The sequence below is a fragment of the Diceros bicornis genome, chromosome 30 (genome assembly GCF_020826845.1).
Source record: "Diceros bicornis minor isolate mBicDic1 chromosome 30, mDicBic1.mat.cur, whole genome shotgun sequence".
Lineage (NCBI taxonomy): Eukaryota > Metazoa > Chordata > Mammalia > Perissodactyla > Rhinocerotidae > Diceros > Diceros bicornis.
Genome location: NC_080769.1, coordinates 5,114,075 through 5,131,302, shown reverse-complemented (window position 1 = coordinate 5,131,302; position 17,228 = coordinate 5,114,075). Strand labels below are relative to the sequence as shown.

At 43.7% G+C, this 17,228-nt stretch overlaps 2 protein-coding genes and 1 long non-coding RNA gene across 5 annotated transcripts in view; 2 read left to right on the top strand and 1 right to left on the bottom strand.

The window, feature by feature from the left end:
* Positions 1-17,228, bottom strand: part of LOC131394539 (zinc finger protein 709-like) — a 212,571-nt gene that overhangs the window by 60,279 nt on the left and 135,064 nt on the right. The gene's annotated exons all lie outside the window — the stretch shown is intronic.
* LOC131394526 (zinc finger protein 709-like) overlaps positions 1-17,228 on the top strand; it is a 58,467-nt gene that overhangs the window by 1,998 nt on the left and 39,241 nt on the right. The gene's annotated exons all lie outside the window — the stretch shown is intronic.
* Positions 8,726-13,577, top strand: LOC131394575 (uncharacterized). Its single transcript, XR_009216198.1, has 2 exons — positions 8,726-11,005; positions 13,115-13,577. It is a non-coding gene; the product is annotated as an uncharacterized LOC131394575 (long non-coding RNA).

Below are 17,228 nucleotides of genomic sequence, written 5' to 3'. Positions count from 1 at the left end.
CACCCAGAGTGTAATTTGTTTACATTGAGAAAGTCTGTGAAATCAGGAGTTCTATGTCCTGGATTAGGGTCCATTAATTTGGGAGTTGATTTGGGTCAGAACCTTAAACTGAATCCAGCTGAGTTTTCCTCATTGTGAGAAGGGAAGCCTGAGAGAGGGAGCATTTGCATTATTCCCTGGGGAGAGGAGGGCGTGTGGAGCTCCCAGAGTTCACTCCTGTGGCTGCTCAGGTGCCCCACCCTCCTCCACCAGGGACTGACCCGCTCCAGGGGTTCTGTCTCAACCAGGAGGGTCAGGAAAATGGAACCTTCTGAATGTAGCTTTCCTTCTGTCCTGTAGGAAGCAGGCTGCTTATCTGTGCTGATTCCAATATTTGTGTTTCTTTCCTTTGGATGCCTTTATCAATTGAATAGCACAGCCAACTGGGAGTAGTTTCCCTTAGCATTTGGGCCCTGAAACTGAACGTTGATTGAGAGAGAGGATGTGAGGAAAGGAAGGCAATTTTTTCATTTTTCAGTTTTTGTATGTGCACGTCTCTAGAGAACGTGGAAATTAAAAAGGCTAAAGGACTTGAATTTCTATTTTGATTGATGTGAGGAAAACTTCTGAAAGCTTATGTGTTTGAAAATCCAGTACATTTAAGGGGTTAAACTCAAACCCTGATTGCATTATAATATGCCACTTATTCCTGAAAATCCCCCCAGTGTGAGATAGAGGGGAAGGACAAAGTAGGATGCCGCATGTTGTTTTAGAAAGAGATTTCAAAATTTTATATTGTTTGGTTTACACTGATGTAAATGTTTGTGTTTAAAGGAATTAAATCCTAGAATGGATTCCTATGTATAAGAGTTAAAATTAAAGAGTATAAATTTCTCTTTTAATTTGAAATAAATCTGTAAGACAAAACTCGAACTTAATTCTCACTGCCAACATATTCTTGTCCCCTCCAGCACTGTTACTGGAGTCACCCCCACATACACCGTTTTGAGTTTTTGTTGAGCCTCCTGTTAGTGTTTCTTTTATAAAGACAAGCAATTGCAAATGCATAGTTTTTCACCCATGTTTGACCTTTTAATGAGCAGTTGGACTCCATACTTTTGGATGTTTGCTCACAGCTTAGGCCTCACCCCACCCTCTTCCCCTTGTGCCCCCACCTGGACAGGCTGATGAGAAAGCCTGGGTGTTCTCCCCTCTAGAGCAGGCAGGAGATGCCACCACACAAGCCCCTGCCTGTGTGCAGAACTCTTGCCCCGGCCCCACCCCCCAGCCCAGTGCACACCCAGGCCAGGCTCCCTTCCTTGCTTTCTGAGCCCTTCCAGAGCTGCTTGAGAGGCTGACCTGCCCTCCCCCTCAGACCTGTATTATGTGAGTCCTAAGCCTTTTCCTACCCTGTGTGTGTGTGTGTGTGTGTGTGTGTGTGTGTGTGTGTGCGCGCGCGCCACACTGGCATCAGCCTCAACAAAGGACCCACCCCTCTGCAGTGACCATAACAGTTTTGTCCTGAGCAGCATGTCCAGACATGAGCCCCACCCGTGGGTCTGTCTTCTCCTGCTCTGACTTGCTCACCTGCTCTGCTGCCTGGTGGCGGCCTGCACTGCGGGCTGCTGCTTGCTGGGGAGCCTGTGCTGTGAGCTGTGCTGCCCCGTGTTGCAGTGTTGACCCACCAAGCCTCAGTTCTAGGCTCAGCTGACCAGAGTTGGTAGTTTGAAGAATTTATATGCGTTTGGGTGCAGGACTGTGGGATTGGGGCCTCCTTAAATGAGTCCTGGGTCATTGTCTTTGCTGGGATTTATCTGTGTGTTAGAGTGAAGCTGTGACAGAGGCTGTGTTGGCCCAACATTCCCCAGGGATGGGGGTGTAGACAGGGACTATACCCTGTGCAGGAGGGGGGTCCATCAGAGGGTCACTCCTGAAAGAGCAGTCATTTAACAAAAGAGAAGAGAGGGGGAAAGGCAGGCAGTAGGTGGCGGGCTGAGTCCACACTCCTAACACCAGAGGGCTGTCCAGGACCCTTAAGTACCTCTGCTGCTGCTGCCCCTGCCTCTACTGTGACAAAGATCCTGATCTTCAGGTTATAGGGGACAACACCCATGGCACCCCTGTGGCACAAGGTGTTAGTTCAAACCTGACTTAAGCCCAGGGTTTAAACCCTATAAAGCAACCAGATGTCATGGGGGGCTCCTAACCCTGATGGCACTGTTTTGAGGCTCTTGGATGGAAAAAATTTATAGATACCAGAATAGAGAGGCACTCCCTCCCTGAAGTATATCCCATGAGAAAGAAAACAAAACAGGGAAGATCAGGAGGAAGGAAATGATAGATAAAATACTGAAACAAAGGTCCACAATTTGCCCCAATTGGAAATCCAAAATATACTGAAAGAGTTTACATAACAAAACAGATAAAGGTTGACTTTTGGGCCTCTACCACATAGGTTCTGAATTAATTCTTTTTTTTTTTGGTCTCCCAAAGTAAAGTGTATTTACAGCAAATAGGTGGACATGAGGAATCGTTTCCAAAGTCATGGCATCCCTGAACAAAGGGAAGCAGGAACTTTTATTTTGGTAGGGGAATGAAAGTTCAAAAGGGAGAGACAGGTATTCGCTTGCACTGGCTTGGTTGGAGAACATGTTTCCACATAATGAGGGCTAAGCTCCTCCTGGAGAGGTTGTTGTATTAAAAATAAGGCAAAGGCCATGGGCGTAGCTCTTCTGGGCAGGCTTGGTCAGTTTCAGGATGGTTGGTGATTACTTCTCCCTTGAGTATCGGTCACTTTCAGATGGTTAGTGGTTACATCTCCTAGGATTCTAGATATAGTATGTCAGCTGAAGCACCTGGGATGCTTGAAGCCTGGACTCAAGGGTGACCTACAGTAATGAGGTTAAGATGCTGGGACTTCTCTTGAGTTGAGATCTGGTTCCCTGTGGTTTTTGTCTGGAGATTCTGGCTGGTCTTGATAGGCTCTTGGTGCATCTCGGTGAGAAGTGAGACCTCTTGACGGCCTGGAATATTGGCGGCGGCCATTGTTGTGACCTGGTGTGGGCGAGCTGACACAGACACTGGCAGATGCCTGGTTCTGAATTAATTTTGCTATCTGATGTAATGCACTAATTCAGAAACCTTCAAGCAGTTAATCAATACTAGGTGTCAAATTACACATACCTGGGATCTCACTAAATTTTAGGATCCCGTAATGCCCCTGATGATCCTAGGGGTGTTATTGAGTATAATTTAGAGGACAAATAGGACAAGTGTTTCATCTTTAGCCATCAGAAATATGGTCTTGCCTAAATTCTCAATGGTCATAACACTGGTTGTCCTAAAATATCACCTAGTGAGCTGGGAAGCTCTGATCCAATGATCAAGAATTACAGTTAAATGAAGTCTCTGCCACTTACAAATTGGCCTGACAAATTGGGACTCCAGGGACCTTACCCCACAAATCAAGCAGTTAGTATGGCCCAATGTAAATTACCCAGGGCCTTGAAGGATTGATAACTGTCTAGAAAACCTAGTAAGTGAAGGGTTAATTATTTCTAGTGCTTCTTTTAACAGCTTAATTTGTCCTGTTATTAAACCTGGAAAGAATGATTGACACCTCAGAGTGGTTTACCTCAACTTGAGGCTACGGTTGCACCACACAGACCTCTATACCCAGTTCTCAACTCTATGGAAATTACTGACTACAACCAATCAGCAATTGATAAATATCCTGCTCTCACGGATTTGGCTAAGCCTGTTCTATTCAGTGCCTATGTCAACAGCCTCTCAGCTGCACTTGGCCTTCCCCTCTGAAGGGACAGGGTATACCTTTACTGGGTTCTCCTCAGGGATCTTCAACATTACCCTCCCCCACAGTCATTCCAGACAAGATCTGAACTGCATCCTGGTTTCTCCAAGAACACAGGTACCAAGTTATATTAGTGACATCTCCTCTGAGGACATTCAGGACATGCAAATATTGAAAAAAGTAGTTCAGAAAAAGTGGATGGGACATTGCCACATATATAATATGAGGCCCTGACAACTTTGTTAAATTTCTGGAAATCATTTGATAATGTGAGACCTGCTCCTTCTCTGGCACCATGAAGAAATAGCTATTTTTCCCCTCAGCAACCACAATATCTACTAGGTTCTCTTGATGTTTGGGAGGCAATATATGCCTTGTTTACAAGTTTTACTTGACCGCATTTGTGTTGTTACTTGCAATTTTGCCATACAAGCACATTCTTGTTAGTGCCCTCAGAGACTCCTTCACTATAGACGCCTCAGTGACTTTCTGTCATGCCTCCTGGGGGACCCATGATGGCCTTAGGTTGTCCATAGGCTTCTGATGCAAGACCCTGCCCTAGGCCCCACATTATATGCCATTTGAGCTGCAATGACATTTGCTTGTGAGGCTATCCTGAAAGCAGATGGCCCTGAGCATGGGACCATCTATCCAGCAGGCCATTTTAACCTGAGACCTGGAAGCTGCACTCCAAGGGCTCCACATGGCTACCAAGACCCCCTAGTGACATGATGGAGCCAAACCTGGGCCCTCTGGGATATCCTACCTGCAGGAGGGGGTGGTCTACACTGTCCTCAGTCTGCTGCCAGGTGCCATGGTATTGAAGGAGGTCACCCCTGTCCAAGAACCCCAGGCTCCTTGGGGACATCTTTAGGATTCCCTGAGTGAAAAGCAATGGGAGTTCATAGACTTGGGGGACAACATCACCACATCTGTACATGATGGAGCTCAGGCAGAGTTGCTGCTTTTCATGTCTTAATTGGGACATCTCTCATGAAGGACTGGACACAAGGGTCATTACACTGACCGTACATCCAGCAGTCATCTTAGCACCCACCAACAATTGGCTCCAGCTGCAGACATTACAGATTGTGAGTGATTCCCTGAGAGTTGCCCCTTTGTGGTAAAAGAACTTGGAGAATCTCTTGCTTCACAGTTACCTACAATAGAAACCAAAGTAACACTTGTCTCTACACATATGAAGGCCATGCACCAAGCCTTGCCAGGACACTCTTTATCCACGTAGGAGTTGCAGACACTACTGATAGTAACAAAGGCCCTCATTTCACTTCTCAGAATATACAGTGCTGGGCTCTTAACAAGGCATTCAATGGAAAGTGCTCCTCTCTTCCAAGTCTCACGGTGCAGTCCTCATGGAGCACCATTATGGCTCATTGAAATAAGTTCAAATTCAGTGAATGAAAGATGGCCTGTGTCTGTCATGAGTCAGTCATCAGGGGTCAATATTAATGTGTCTTTCTTTATCTTTTTTTCCTAGTAGACTTTATTTTTTTTTAAGAGTAGTTTTAGGTTTACAGAAAACTTTATATCTTGTATTACTGTCATATATTCGTTACATTTGATGAGCCAATTTGATGGGTGAAAGTTCATAGTTTACATTAGTGTTGACTCTGTCTTATACAATCTCTGGGCTTTGGCCAATGGAAAATGACATGTCTCCATCATTTCTGGATCGTATGGAATACTTGCATTGTCCTAAAAATCTCCTGTGCTCCACCTGTTCATCCCTCCCTCCCACCGCCTAATCCCTAGCAATGAATGATGTTTCAGTGTCTTATACCTTTATCTTTTCCAGGCTGTCACATGCTTGGAATCTTATGGTGTGTAGCCTTGTCATATTGGCTTCTTTCACTTAGCTGTATGATCTTAAAGTTTCTCCATGTCTTTTTGGCTTGGTAACCTCATTTCTCTTCATCACTGAAGAATACTTCATCCTATGGATGTACCAGTGATTGTTTATCCATTCGCCTATTGAAATTATCTTGGTTATATCTAGGTCTTGACAATTATGCATAAAGCTCCTATAAACATTCCTGTGCAGGATTTTTGTGAACATCAGTTTTCAAGTTGTTTTGGTAAGTTGAAACAACATGATGGCTGCATCGTATGGTAAGTGTAGACTTAGTTTTAAGAAACTGCCTTTCTTTCGAAGTAGGCATACCATTCTCCATTCCCACTGGCAATGAATGAAAGTTCCTGTTCTCCATGTTCATCATCGTTTGGTGTTCTCAATGTTTTTAATTTCAGCCATTGTAATAAGTGTCTGCTGATACTTCATTCCTCTTTTATTTGCAATTTCCTAGTGACATACGATTTGGAACATGTTTTCATGTGCTTACTTACCATAATGTATATCATTGTTGAAGTGTGTGTTCAAATCTTTTGCCCATTTTTAACTGGGATGTTCATCTTTTTGTTGAGTTGTAAGAGTTCTTTTGATGTTTTGCATACCAGTCCTTTATCAGATAAGTGATTTTTAAATATTTTCTTCCAGTTAATGGCTTCTGTTTTCATTCTCTAAACTTCATGTTTCACTAAGTGTAGCTTTTGATTTTAATGAAGGAAAACTTATTTTTTTCTATCTTGGACCTTGCTTTTGGTATTTTGTCTAAAAGTTAATCACCAAACCCAAGATTACCTAGATTTTCTCCTGTTTTATCTTTTAGGAGTGTTGTCATTTTACATTTTATATTAAGATCTGTGATTCATTTTGATTTAATTTTTGGGAAAAATCTAAAGTCTTTGTCTAGATTCTTCTTTTATGCAGGTGGACTACTAGTTTTTCTGGCATTATTTGTTGAAAAGACTTTGTATTCTCATTGACTTGCCTTTGGTCTTTGAGATTTTCTCCGTAGAGAATCTTGTGCCATAAGGACAGTTTTATTTCCTGCTTCCCAATCTATGTAGTTTTTATTTCCTTTTTGTGTCTAATTGTATCAACTAAGAATTCTAGTACACGGTTGACTAGGAGTGGTGGGAGGGGACATCCTTGCCTTCCTCCTGGTGTTACCTGAAAGCAGCTAGTTCTTTCTGTGTAGTCCACTAATATTAAACAAGATCCCAGTTGATGTAGAGGTAGGTGTGGGTAGAGTTCCGGGAAGCATTCTCTAGTCCAGTGCTTTGGTCTCAATATTTTAGTGAGCCTTTGTCCCTGGACTTGACTTTCTGTGATATAATAAGAAAGATGTTTGGTCTTTGCCCTCAGTTCCTAGCAAAAAACTCGTGGAGCCCTTGGGATTACTTGAGTGATAAGGGTGATAGAGTGTCTTGTTTTAATGAGGCAACTCTCGGCCAGCTCCTAGATAGCTTCAGGATGGGGGTTAGATACCAGAAACACCAAGCCTTGATTAGCCGCTTAGGACTTACAGCCTCAGCTCCCAGCCTCTGTGGAGAGGATAAGGGCTGGAGACTGAGTTGACCAATGGCTGTGACCAATAATTTAATAAATTGTGTGCATGTAATGAAACCTCCTTCAGAGTCCTTAAAGACAGAATTCAGAAAGTTCCTAGGTTGGTGAGCACATCCAGGTGCTGGGAGGGTGGAGTGTCCAGAGAGGATGTTGAATGTCTGCAGCCCCCTCCACCTCCACTCCCCTCACCCATACCACCACCCTACTTTGCCTGTGCATCTCTACCTTTTTTCTGTTCCTGAGTTGTGTCCTTTATAGTAAACCAATAATAGTAAGTAAAGCAGTTTGCTGAGGTCTGAGAATCTTTTCAGTAAATTACCAAATGTAATGAGATGTTGAGAGAATCTGTGAATCTGTAGATGGCTGAGTAGAAATGTTGGTGGCCTGGGCACCCCATTTGTGGTTGGCATCTAAAGAAGGGGCAGTTTTTGGGACTGAGCTCTTAACCTGTGGAGTCTGATGTGAACTCTGGGTAGTTAGTGTTAGAATTGAATTGAACTTTTGGACAGCTCTTTGGTGATGTAGTGTTGGAAAAGTGACATTGGAACAGACACCAAATATTTGGTGTCAGGAGGGGAAAAAGCCCCTATCATCCTCACAATTGCCCCAACTTTGAGAGCAGAAAAGGCTAGAAGTGGTTTAAGTTGTCTATTTCAGTACCCCTGGTTAATTAGGCTTTGGGAAAATCTTAGTCAGTTATCCTCTTGTGAAATAGATTGTTTTTAGGACACGCCTTGTTAAGAACAGAATGTTTTGGGTGTTTTTTTAAATTGCTACATTTTTGTCTCTCTAATTATGGAGACAGTGGTTTACCCTGTGACCTCAATTCTCTGATGGAAGAGTTGATGATTTCAAGTTTCTTGGGTTTTTTAGTTTGAGAACTGGAATCTGGCTTCTGAGTTCCTTGCATGACAGACCAGAGACCAGAAGTCTCTGACTCCTTTTTTTCCCCAGTTTGAGAAAAAGTTGACATACGTGACTTTATAAACTTAAGGTATACAACATGATGGTTTGATTTACACATATTGTGAAATGGTTACGACAATAGGGCAGTTAACATCCATCTTCTCATATAGATAGAATAAAAAGAAAAGAAAGAAGAAAAGAATAAAGAAATAAATTTTCTCTTTGTGATGAAAAATCTTAGGATTTACTCTGACAGCTTTCCTATGTACCGTACAGCAATGTTAGCTATAGTTGTCATGTTGTACATTACATCCGTAGAAGTTATTTATTTATAACTGGAAGTTTGTATCTTTTCACTGCCTTCCTCCAGTTGTCTCTTTCCCTGCCCCTACCCCCACCTCTGGTAACCACAAGTCTGATCTCGTTTTCTATGAGTTTGGTTTTTTTTCCAGATTCCACATATAAGTGAGATCATAAAGTACTTGATTTCTCTATCTGACTTAATTCCTTTAGCATAGTGCCTTCAAGTTCCATCCACATTTTCACAAATGGTAAGATTTCCTTGCTTTTTATGGCTGAATAATACTCCAGTGTATATATATATATATATGTATACCACAACTTCTGTATCCATTCATCCATTGATGAATGTATATCTTCTCTGTGGTATGTAGAGGCCTCAGTGAGTGAAGATGTCATCATTGATCATTGTTTCCCCACCATCTAATTCATCTTAAGCACTGTTGGAGGAACTGCTCGGGTGTGGATGTAAACAATGGACAGCAACACTGCAAGTCCTGCATTCCTGTGATTAAGAGCAGTGGTTCCCATAAAGATAGAGGCATAGACAGAGTTCATCTTCATTTTAGCCGTGGTTAAACCTTTTACTGCATGTGCTATTTGATCATGATCCAGATATATGGGTGTCTGGAACTCGAGACTTCCATTGCTTTGGGCCATGGGGATTTGTGGTATTTATGTTTCTGTTTAACATCAGTTGAAAGGATTTGAAAATGATTTTTCATTCAGCGTATCATTTTGCTGCTCTTCTACTGAGTGACGTGATTTGTACCCCATGGAATCTTCAAGTTTCTCCCAGTCTGAGGAAGGGTTCTGGTCATTTGCACAGTTGTAGCCCATCATGGGTTTCCTGTGAGTAGAATAATATCTGTGCAAGTTCAATGTGATTTCCTGGTTAAAACACTAAAAAGAGCTCTGAATGTTTAGAGGGTAATGATCCAAGGAATAACTGAGGTGAGCTGTAGACACACAGTGTCATTTTATTTATTTATTTATTTTTAATTTTATTTATTATTTTTTTTGTGAGGAAGATCAGTCCTGAACTAACATCCAATGCCAATCCTCCTCTTTTTTACTGAGGAAGACTGGCCCTGGGCCAACATCCATGCCCATCTTCCTCTACTTTATATGGGATGCCGCCACAGCATGGCCTGACAAGCGGTGAGTTGGTGCACACCTGGGATCCGAACCTGCGAACCCCGGGCCCCCGAAGCGGAGCGTGCGCACTTAACCACTCCGCCACTGAGCCGGCCCCACACAGCATCATTTAGAGTAATATCCTGTGTGGTGGCAAAGGAGGTAAATTTGACATCCTCAACCTGGGAAATTTCCTATGCTTTTTCGTAAGAGGAGTAGCTGGGAGGTTTTTGTTTCAATGATGCATACAGCCCCCAAAGCCCATTTTTGCTGTTTTTGGGGATCATATCCATATGTTTACATTTCCAGGAGATGATATGGATGACGGGGTAAAACATGACAGCTTTTGTTTCATTAAACAACAATGGAAATCCAAACTTCTTCCTTTTTTCAGAGCTAATTTACGTTTTCTTAGCATTGTAGAGATTACGTGATTTTATAATTATTGATCCCCTGCCCCCATCCTTCCACCCATGTTGCAGATGAAGAAAGTTAAGCATGGGGTCTTTCCCAAATTGACATAGCCCGTAACTGTGGAATCTCTTAGTTTTGAAGGCATAATGTGTGCCCTTTCCTGGGCAATGTCAAAAATTTCAAACCCACAGTAACACTGCAAGGTTTGTATAATTATGCCCTTTTACAAAAGTGGCATCAAAGTTTCCAAACAGGACTTGTAAGGTGACATGGTGTTCCACTTACATGACATTCAGGAAGGGCAAAGGTATAGGAACCTAAAACAGATCGGTTCTTTTTTTTTTTTTTTGTGAGGAAGATCGGCCCTGAGCTAACATCCATGCTAATCCTCCTCTTTTTTTTTTTTTTTTGCTGAGGAAGACCGGCTCTGAGCTAACATCTATTGCCAATCCTCCTCCTTATTTTCCCCTAAAGCCCCAGCAGATAGTTGTATGTCATAGTTGCACATCCTTCCAGTTGCTGTATGTGGGACACAGCCTCAGCATGGCCAGAGAAGCAGTGCGTGGTTGTGCGCCCGGGATCCGAACCTGGGCCCCCAACAGCGGAGCGCGTGCACTTAACCGCTAAGCCACGGGGCCGGCCCCCGGTTCTTAATGGTGGGAGGGTTCAGTACCAATGGGCACCATGAGAGTGTTCCTTTGGGTAATGGAGTCTTCTCCGTCCTGATGGTGGTATAACTATACGTTTGTGAAAATGCACAACTGCTCTTAATATAGTATGTGTATATACTAAAAACAAATAATAGAAAACAACAAAAGGTTTTCACATCTAGGAGAATGTTAAACGCTCCTGACCTTGGATTGCTACGTGTGCAACACTTGCTTCCACCAGCTTGGGTTCCTCTTAGGAAGATATGGAAGGACTTGGGAAGAAGGACATAGGCTACTATAGACTTTTCTTGGTACCCAGTCTGAAGTTAGAAAACTCCCTCTAAGACTACATCTGCCCTCATGTCATTCTCATAACTGGTGAGAAATTGCTAGGGATCCCGGTATCTGTCTTTGCGTTGATACCAGGTTTCTCGGGTCACATCCTGGGAATGTGGTGGTCTGAAACATAAAGGTGCATCTAACACATCCTCACAAGTGGGATCTGCCTGGGTGCATCCTCATCTAATCCTGGGGTCTCAACATCATGTCTTCCCAGACCAGGTCTTGAGGCCATTTCCTGCTGTGAAGATTCCTATTTTAAGCTTACTCTGTGCCCCCTTGCTGGGAAACATGTTTAAATGCAACACCTGTCCCACTCTGGGAATTGTCTGTTGTGTTGAGCTTAAAATCAAAAGAGCCAGTTATTTTACCAGTAAGATGAGTTTATTTGGGAATAGAAGAAGTACAATTCAGGACATGGAAACTGGTGAGCCATTGGCAGGTAGGGAGAATAGAACAGATGGGCCGCTTTTGTAGAGGAAAGGAGGAAGCTGGGAGGGGCTGTTTGGAACAGAAGTCCATTGAAGGAGAAGGAGAGTTCAGGGTGGTGACAGTGGCTGTGTGTGGTGATTTCTCATTGGCTGAGTGTGGTGGTTTCTCATTGGCTGGGCTGTTGCTGGGCAAGGAGAAATTCTTCCTTCCTCCTGCTGGGGTCTGTAAAGTAAGCTTCATCCTGTTGGGGAATGAGAGGTACACTTCTTCCTGTTTAGGATCTGCAAGGCATGGTGAGTAGTAGTGCATGAGAGCTCCCCCTTCAGGGCTTCCTGACTCCATTTTAAACGAGATTTGCTGTATGTGTTTTCACATTTGCAACCCCACCTGACTGTGCAGTGAGGCAATGGCAGAACCCAGAACCCGTGTCATAAGGCACAGGCCCCTGGAACACAATAGTCCCCCACTGTCACATAAACGTCACTTCTGTCCCAACAAGCAAAGTTTAATGGTAGTCTCAATACCACCAATATTGTCAAAGATTTGTCTTGCCTTGACCTAGCTCTGGGACTTCCTCAGGTGCCTAGCTGTGCCTAAATCCCTCTCCCTGAGATCTCTGGCACTTTCCACCCTGTGGTTTCAGTGGCTCATGTGCTGATCACGCCCAACTCCCTCACCTCAGAACCCGCCCCTAGAGTGAGTTTGGAGCCCACCCACCAAGGCCAGTGCTTACTTCTTCTGGAACAGGACTCATCCTGTAGAGTTCCAGTCCTGAGGTCTGTGGGAAATGGTAATCTCAACCAGACCCTCCACAGTCACGGTGCCCCCTCCCTTCACATGTCTCCCAGAATGCAATGGGCACCACACAAAGGAAGTGATGAGAAACGGCAGGGATTTCCACCTTTCCTGAAATGCACAGACACAGGTGGTGGTGCCCCCCCCAACATGTCAGAGGCTGCACCCACTGTTGCTAGAAGGGAAGAGGCAGAAATGAGCCAAACCATGTTCCAAGCAGCTTTTGCAACAACTTCCAGGGCTTTGCTGGGTCCCCAAGGTGATGTCTCTGTGGCTGGGATGCGTGGGGTCTGAGATCCTGAGACCTCCAGCCCCCATCAGCAAACATTCCAGGGCAAGGCAGTAATAAGGCCTCAGTGAGAACAGCCCAACAGGCTGACCTACATGAAGTCTCCTTGCAGGTGAGACCTCAGGGTGATGGAACCTAGTCTACAAAGACCCCAGTTGGGGACACAGCAGCTGGGTGAGGACACACAGACTTTTGTTGTCTGCACTGAGCTTCCAATGGGAAAGCAAAGTGAGGAAGGGGCACGTGGTGAGGGGCGCATTTCTGGAAGTGATCACGGCAGTGTGAGGGGCTGGAACACTTGATCACTGCAGCCATTGTGGGCTCTGACTCTCCCCTCTTCAGGGCCTGCGCTGTGTGTCTCTGGGCCATTGTCTCTGAGGGTTTGTGACTTTGGGTGTCTGTGTGTGGGTGTGTGCTCATGTATGTCCAGTGAGAAAGCTGTGAGATTTTGTATGTCTGTCTGGGGGGCTATGTGTGTGTGTCCTTAAAATCTGGAATGTGTTTGTTTCACTTGGTGCCTAATTGCCCTGGTAGCACCTCCCTACCATGTTGAATTGAACTGATGTGAGCAGACAAATCCTTGTCTTCTTTCTGATTGTGTTAATCATGTGTTTTATTTTCTGTCTCTTCAGATGTTTTGACATCTTGGGGGGCCTCTCAGACATAGGGAGACACTGCCCCTCCCAGGGGGACCTACTTCCATGTTGGCAGTGGACAGCTTGTCTGGAGCAGGCCTTTCATGTGCACACCACCCAGTCCAGTGCCCTGTCCCTACAGACCTCCTTATCCACCTCTCACACACCAAGACAATATCTCCCCTGCCCTAAACCAACCCAGGGCCAGGAACCAGATGACTAAGGACCATCTCTATGCCGCAAAGGCTGCTGGAAGTGTTCAAAGTAGCTAATCCTTAGCTGCTCACTCTGCCCTGACTTAACATTTCCTGTGTAACCCCAGATGAAGGCTGTGGCCTAGGTTTTTGTCAAACTCCTGATTCTGCCTCCTGAGCAAACCTGATGCATCCCCTGTGACCCTGCCTGGCATGGCATGCCCCCTTATCTTGGGAAGTGTAAGTAATAAAAATCTTTAAATGATGTTTGCCTGTCCATGTTGTCACTTAGTCACCTCCATAAATTAAAATCTCAAGGGTACAAATTGGACACTGATCCTAAAGAGAAAGTGTTCAGTTAAGATGGTGGGGACCCCGTAGGGGGACTGAGTGAGGTCTGTGGGAATATGAGTCCACAGCAGAGGTGATGTTTACCAAGGAGCCTGCAGCACAGGACATGAGTGCTGAGCGAGGAGATTGTTACCTTTGGTCCCTCACTGAGCTCACAGTAGAAAAGCAAAGTGACAGAGGGACAATTCGTGAGGAGTGAGTTTCTGGATGCATTTATAGCAGTGAGAGGGGCTGGAACATCATGACTCCAGCCATTCTGGGCCCTGACTCTGCCATCCAGTCTCCCATTTTGTGTTTTTTGTAAAGATGTGCTGTTTGTCCTGTGTGGTGTCAGGAAGGGTGAAATCCCTTCCCCATGTGGAGGAGCTGAGACACACTCTTTGGGGATTGGTTTGGGAGCCAGGAGACACCCCTCTACCAGGTGGGATGGGAGTGAGAACAATGCACTGTGTGAAGATCTGGGCCTGTGATGAGGTCTGTGTGAAGCTTCCATGTGAGCGTGTGTGTGTTTGTCTGTCTCACTATGAGCCCTGATCTGCAAGAAGTATTGGTGTGACAGGCCTTCTGGTAGGTGCTTTGGTGAACAAAGCAGAACAAATATCCCTGTTTACTTTATAGCTGACATTTTAGAAGAGAAGAAAGAAGAAAAGTAAATAAAAGTACACCATGTGTCTGATGGTGATCGGTCCTAAAGAGTAAAGGAAACTGGTGAGGAGTGCAGAGGGCCTGGGCTGTGTGTGTCTGTGGGAACGTCTGTGTGTCTCTGAGTCAGTAACTCTGAGGGTTTGTGAGTTTGTCTGTCTGTGTCCATGTGTGTCCTCTTATATGTGCCATGACAAGGTCTGTGTGATTTTATGTCTGTGGACCTATGCGTATATGTCCTTTGAAATTTTTTGTGTTTTTTTCCATGTTCTTGCCTAATTGTCCTGGTAGCACCTTTCCTACCACGTTGGGTAGAACTGGTGAGAGCAGACGTCTCTGTCTTCTCTCTGATCTTAGAGAGAAAGCCTTCAGTCTTGCTCTATCAAGAATAATGTCAGCTGTGGGTGTTTGTTGATGCTTTATTTCAGGTTGAGGTAGTTTACTGAGGGAGTTTTTCATAGTTTATTGAGTGTTTTCCTTGTGAAGGGGTGTTGAACGTGGTCTAATGCTTGTTTGTATCTATTGAGATGATTCTGTAGTTAATGACATGGATTCTATTAATGGTTTCTTATGTTAATTCATTTTCAGATGTAAACCAACATTTCTTTCCTGGGTTAAATCCCATGTGGTCATGGTGTTTACGTCATTTTATATATTGCTGGATTCACTGTACTGGTATTTTGTGGAGGCTTTTTTCATCTATATTAAAAACAGATATTTGTGTACTGTATTATAATGTAGTGTGTAGTATAAAATTATCTAATGCCTCATATAGTATGTATCTTTGTGTGTATATCTGTATATATTGAGAGAGAATGTAGAATACAGTATATATATTTTTATATGTATACAGTGTATATAGTATATTATCTGTATATAGTACATGTAGTGTATGGTATGGTATTATACCTAATAGTATGTATTATATACAAGTAGAATATATTATATAAAATTAACATATGTATAATTAGTTTTGTAGTGTATAGTATTATACTTTCACAGAATAGTATTACACTCTTAGTCTGTAGTGTAGTGGGTATCATTACCATGTCTGTCCACAGAATTATTCAGATAAGCCATTCACATCCTCCCATGGGAACAGAGGGGCCCCTCACTGTCTTGATGCTCCAAAGCCCGCCTCCCTCACCCCCTTGTTTGTTTTCTCTACTTCTGAGTGCAACGCAGGTGTCAGTGTGTGTTTCAGAAATTGTAACTTATTTATCAGCCTGAAGGTTGAAGTGAGGCTCTCCATTTTGATTTTTAGTACGTGCAGAGGCATGTGTGAGCTTCTTATGTATTTGCATAATTATGAGCAAGGTTATCCCAGAATGCTTTCTCCCAAAAGCATGACCTTGGATAAGGAGTTGATGTTCTTGTTGCCAGGCAGCTAGACCATTGACAAGGAGCTACAGGTCTGTAAAAATGTGAAGATGAGGTTGACTGTTGGCCAGGGCACCCTCTAGCATGATGGCCTGGAGTTTGACATCCTGCTGACCACTGGGTCCTGTCTTTGACCAGGGATGGCCTGGTCAAGGACATTAGTAACATGTCTCCAGTGTTCTCCATCAGATGTGCTGGTCACACACCACAGTTGATATGAAAATAGGTGCAGGATTTATTTTTACATGAACAAGAAAACAAAGCATATTTCACAATGTAAACCAGTTGACATTTGCATGTCAAAGGGAAGAAAAAATATATAGGTTTAATTGCTTCTTTTTACATAAATGCTGAAGAGACGGACGTGAAATGAATTATATTTTTATCTACATGAGCATGGGGAATCTAGATGCCGCTGCTAGAATTCATGCTAGGAGCAGCCTTCAGATACACTTTTAAATCTCAGGCTGAGTTTTTAAAAGTTGATATTCACAATAAACAATTCATGATAAACAAAAGAATGTGTATGAACCATATTTTATATTTAATAGTGTTCAGTAACAAAAATTCAACTGAGTAAGTTTTAAAGATCTAATTGCCTTTATTGAGCAATTCCTCAATTGGGCAGCATCCCATCTAGCAAGTAGAGAGGAGCTCTGAAGGGCTACAGAAAGGGAAAGGTTTTTAAAGGCCAGATAAGGAAGTCATAAAGAGAAAAAAAGATTATTTTAGGCAAGGTTACCTCCCTTTGGGGACACAAGAGTCTTATAAGTTGGATTACTTCATCTTCCTTTGGGGATGGAGAGGGCCCATGTGGCAGATTACCTCATTGGTGCTGACAAGAAAATCCTAGACTGACAGGTTAGACTACATTCCCCGGGAAGGTTGAAGCTGCAGTCCAGTTAGGTATGAAGCCCTGGTTTGGTGATGTGGGCCTAGCAAAAGTGACTCCATTTGTGGCTTGTGGTTTCCTTTTTCACAATTTCCCTGTTTTTGATCAGACTCTCAGCTTAGCTGAGAGATGTGATCAATATTTAAGGCATTAGCGCCACTCTTAGCTACTGCTGTGAAATTCACTGTTTTTGTTGTTCCTTTGGGAAGTGTTAATTTAGGTGCAACAGGAGGTTTGGCCACAGAACAGACCCCTCCTTCCTCAGCTAAAAGATTATCAAGGGCTGTCCTGTTACCAAGAACAACTTTGGCCAGAGAGTCCAAGGATCCGTGTTGGGCAGCTCGTGTCTTAGCAATGGATTTTGCGATATCTTCAAGAGCTAAGGAGAGGTTCTCTGATTATGTTCTCATTTACCTTTACTCCTAACCAGGGAAGTACGGCCCTGTCAAAGGAAGTGAATCCTGAGTCTTGAATGCCTTTTGGTATGTCCTTTCTAAGTCAATGCTATAAATTTAGGGGAATCAACCAGTGAGATGTCGTGGTTCACTTGTGAAAACTTAGGGGCTCAGTTAGACAGCCTAAGAGGCATTGCCCAATATGTGCCAGCCATCCAGGCATTCATAGGCCTGAGGAGAATAATCACCACTACAGA